The 4,910-nt window shown below is 33.6% G+C and overlaps 1 long non-coding RNA gene across 4 annotated transcripts; it reads right to left on the bottom strand.

The window, feature by feature from the left end:
- Positions 1-1,413: 1,413 nt before the first annotated feature.
- On the bottom strand, positions 1,414-3,761 carry LOC110904201. 4 transcript variants are annotated; one of them, XR_002572407.2, is made up of 5 exons: positions 3,561-3,761; positions 3,353-3,446; positions 3,103-3,199; positions 2,209-2,680; positions 1,414-2,138 (listed from the first exon to the last, which is right to left on the bottom strand). It is a non-coding gene; the product is annotated as an uncharacterized LOC110904201 (long non-coding RNA). The 4 variants fall into 4 exon arrangements; XR_004879584.1 differs by having other exon boundaries at positions 3,103-3,446; XR_004879585.1 differs by having other exon boundaries at positions 1,414-2,128; positions 3,103-3,446.
- Between the last annotated feature and the right edge of the window lie 1,149 nt (positions 3,762-4,910).

Raw genomic sequence — 4,910 nt, 5'->3', positions numbered from 1 at the left:
GTCATTTTTAGGTTTTTTTTCGTATGCATTAAAAATATCGAGATATGTTGTCTCCCTTTTTTTTTCGTATATATTAAAAATTTGTTTTATAAAACAGAATAATACAGTACAAATTTTTGATACAATAAAGATGTCAAATTTTTGTTTTAAGAAGTTTGTTTTGTAATAGTAAAAAGTATTAATAATTCACCTTTAGTATTAATTATCATTTTAACTGATTAATAATTAAAGGATATTAAAATTGTGTTAAATTTAGTTAACAAGTTTACTTGCGTTTAACAATGTTAAATGGTATTAATTTACAAATTAAATTGTGACATTAGTTAATAAAAACGTATTTGAAAAACTTATTTTAGTCCAAAATGAAGACCAGTTCAACCTTTTGAAAGTTTCCGTAGCTTTATTCTTTATTGACTTGAGATTTGGTTGGTAAAAAGAAGGATTAAAAATGTAATTAATTTGATAGGTTAAAAAATAAATAGTGTTTAAAAGACCACTTTACTCTCATTTTAGGGGTTTATTTATAAATAAGGGGGGAAGAAGTTCTTAACTTTTGGGAATCCCTCCCTCATGCACTATAATATAGTATAGATATAGATATACTAGGCTATCACCCGGGAACATCCCGGGTTAGGAAAATTAAGTTAAAGGTACATAAAAAACATTTTCAAACTCATTATCTTCTTTCCCGTCCCATAATAATATATTTGTTCCGTTTCATCAGTATCCTAACTTTGTCTCCATGTGTATTTATAGTTTTCGTGTAAAACTAATAACCTTTTAATTCATAATGAGATCTCTGTATAAGAATGTTTTCGAAACCCATACGCCTAAGAAAACACGCCATGGTGGATGAATAGCCAAAGGGGCCCATTGCCCATAAATTTTTACTACATAACCCGGGAACCTCTCGGGCATGAAAAGTTAATGCATATTAATCCAATTATGTCGTCAAATAAAATAAAAATACATCTTTTGACATGACACATACCTATTCCCAACCTTGCCCCACCCAACCGTTTTAACCCATACCCGACCTGTTTTGAACATTTTTCATACAATACCTGGTACTTAATATCAATTCCTCAAAAAACTCCCGAGCAGGAAAATTTACTTTAAATTCAAGCAAGATGTGATTTAAAGCTCACGCATAGACCCGCACGAAAATTGTAATATTAGTGGTGAAATTAAACATCTATACGGTTGACTTTTTAGAAAGGCAAATTACTAACGAAGTGGGCAAAATTAGCCCTATAGGAAAGGAAGGACTTAATACAACGAAAACAAAATTAAAAAAAAAATGCAAAACATAGAGGGTAAAAAGCAGCTTAAGCTTTTGGGTCCCGAACGCTTCCAAAATAAATAGAATTTAAAATTTAAAAGTAACAATATCTGGTGAAACTTCTAATGAAATAATGTAAAGAACTTTATGCAACACATACCTAATGACTCAAGTACCTTCATCTGTAACATATTACATATATACAACCAAAAAAATCTACACCAAACTCCCAAATACAACTATATACAACCAGATCACTACCACCAAAGATTATTATATATTTGTCTTCCACTTCTTTGGCATCAGAGATCACGCATCTGAAATACAAGTTAGCAAACCAGATACACCATGAACACACCACAAAGCCAATTTAACAGTGCATTCCATGATCCATCAATCGAAAAGTGTAAAAATAAACATTTGAAGAGTCACTACATTTACAAGATAGGTTTCTAGTGTTCTTCGCTCCCCCAAAAATGTAATCTTTCCATAGTACAAAAGCTAAAAACTTTTTTGTATTGAGATTCAGATATTGTTTATTATATTTATATAGATAGATTAAAAAATTGAACAAAAGAACGTTTCTTGTCAATCTAACCCGTTTGACAAGGTACCATAAGTCACATGTATGACACGGTACCCAACACGTCTATTTTCCACTTCTATTGAATAGAACCGCACCTTGTACCCATTTGGCAGAGGAATCAAGCAGTTAAAACGCCTTTCAGGCAGAGGGGAATTTCTTTCATGGTGTTCCATCAAAGACAAATCCAACTTCAATCTCACCTGGTAGATAAGGTGTCGGTCAAGGCAGGGTATCAGTTCAGAGTATCAATCATCACAAACCTGCACGGAACTAAACAAAAAATTAAAACATAATTACTAAAGACGGGTAAAAACGTAATATTATCTGTTGAATAACTTACGGGAAAGCTTTTTGGTACAATACCATCCTCGTCATCGAGCCCGAATTGAAATTCATCTTGCTTGCTACCGAGATTGGATTCGTCATCACCACTTAAGTAGGATGATCCGAGCTTTCTTAGAGACCGGCTACCGTACTCTATAGCGGATTCACCTTCGCTATGAGAACCGGAATACAAATAGAGGAAAAGGAGGGCAGCTCCCACAAGAACAAAAGTAGTGAGCAAACGCTTCTTATAAGATCCATTTGGTCTTCCTCTCATAATTAACGTTATGATTGATACCCCACAACGTTAATCGCTTTTAAAGTCAAATGTGATTTACTGATCACAAGAATGATCTCATAGTTTTGGCAATGGATGATCGATCCCTGTTGTGTTTATCCATACTACGCTTAATTTTGTCAGCTCCTCGACTGCCGGAGACTCCAAGATGATAGACTATTCCAGATACCAGATTTATCGTTCGACAAACCTGTTAAGCAAAAGGAAAACCTATCAGTATCGTATAATCGTATGCAAAATATTCTAGGCATTATGATTAATCACTGAACCTATTAAGCTTATATAGAACTGAGAAAATAAAACTATAAAAAAATATAAAATATGTTGTTCACACCGTGTTAGTTCAAAAGTCTCCATATCCGCAAAAACTTTCTATGTTTCCTTACTCAAGTAGTCAACTATCTAAAACCACAAAAACTCATTTTCCCTGGACCAAAGAGCTATAAAAAAATTCGCTAAAAGTGTTACAATTACCAGATCCATATCAAAACAAACACGAACTGAAAAACATTATAATAACCATTTCAAATGAATTGAAAACCCTAATTTTAACCAGATATTAAAGAAACCAAAAAAATCAAAGAATAAAATATATGGGAAACAAAAAATTACCTAGAAAGTGTGGATTTACAAACATACAGCCTCAAGTACCAGATTTGAATGATGGTGGTGATATGATTCAGATTAACATCATAAAAAACATCCCTTTCTTGAAATCGATAAACAAAGAAAGTTGGTTGTGATTTAGGGTTTCTCAAATAGACGTCGTGAGATGAATGAGAAGAAAAAAAGAATAAGAAACACTTTTTAATAAATAAAATCAACGGCAACCAAAAATAAAAATATAAACTAAAATGCAGACCTGTCAACTGAACTGGCTCCGCATCAACTTGTCGGAACCCTTGCCTTTGTTGCTTGGAAGCGGCGGCTAGGGCATTTTGGCCCAGTTTCCAGATCTGTAACAAAAAACCTCATCAAGAACAAAAAGCGAAGATGAACAAAAGAAGATTACGGTGAATGAACAACACTATAAATTCCTAATTTAAAACAAAATTAATGTATAAACTAACCTTCATAAGTAAACAATAATCAGTAGGGATGAACAAAACAGAAGATTTGCACAAACGAAAGCAAATATGTGTATTAAACGCTGGAGTTGTTGATCGACATTTGTTCTATTTTGTTGTGATGGAGGCGATGATTGATCTAGAGGAGAAGATGGATGAAGGAGAGGCTAGGGTTTTGAAAACTAACGTGTCTGAATGAATGAGGGGTTTGGAAAATTAGGTTATTATTTTGCTTATATACTCGGGTCAAGATTCCGGGTTTGGGTACTTCCATTCGGATCCCGTGTAAAAAAACATGTCTCCCACATTTTCCCGCCAAAAATCTAGTGAGGTTACACCACAACGTGACACGTGTCCCAAACCTTATTTGTTTATTATATATATAGATACTAACTGAAAATAATAATTCGAGCCGAGCGGACCTTTGCTCATGCTTGGCTCGTTTACAAACCGAACCGATCAGAGCGGCTCGTTTACAACCGAGCGTCAAATCGAACGAGCATTTTCCGAGCAATTTCCGAACGAGTGTCGAGCGAGCGACGAGCGCCGAGCGGTTTGAACGGCCCTAACCGGTATGGTACCGGTATTTACCCAGGTAAAACACCGGTAGGCAACGAACTGAACAGGTATCATGCTTATCCCGTTACAAAACAAAACAAATCGATAACGTTTGAATTCCCCGCCGCGAAGCGCAGGGAATTTCACTAGTTTTAGTATATAGCAATAAAATTATCCAGAAGAGGTGATTGGGGACGTTGCTCAAGGTAAGTGTTGGATTTTTTTTCTCCGAACACTATAGGGCTATTCGCATATTCTTTTTCTCGAGCCCAACAGAATTTGACCCAAAACTGTTTAATCTATTTTACAGAGGCCCAATATATAAAAATAGAAATAAGTATACATAATATTGGAACATTTAAGTTTAAAATTTAAAAACAACTCATTCTAATTCTAAGTTTGTATATTAAGTCTTGTAGTTTGAAAAAAATAATACACATGTATGTTAAAAATTTGATTGTTTATGTCTTTATGATATCTGTATAATTTGTAAAAATATCATCAAAAAAATTGAGTTTTTCTTATCTAGATATATAATTGAATATCATAAAAAAACTAACTTATCTAGATGTATAACTGAATAGTGTATTGTGTTCATTTATACAATATTAAAACGTAAATAGTTTATTATAATAGGTAATTTGGTGAACTTAATGGAGACAGTTATAGTGATCATGTTACTGTCAAAAAATATGCTAGACGCGCTCAATTTAGGAAAAGTTTAAATTAGATCGTGCTCCTTTGAAATCTAATGGTCTTTTTCGTAGCGTCCAAGGAGTTGGTTTACTTTTGGAG

Source organism: Helianthus annuus, chromosome 14, assembly GCF_002127325.2.
Source record: "Helianthus annuus cultivar XRQ/B chromosome 14, HanXRQr2.0-SUNRISE, whole genome shotgun sequence".
Classification (NCBI taxonomy): Eukaryota; Viridiplantae; Streptophyta; class Magnoliopsida; order Asterales; family Asteraceae; genus Helianthus; species Helianthus annuus.
Note: the sequence above shows the minus strand (reverse complement) of the source record. Positions and strands in the feature narration are given on the sequence as shown.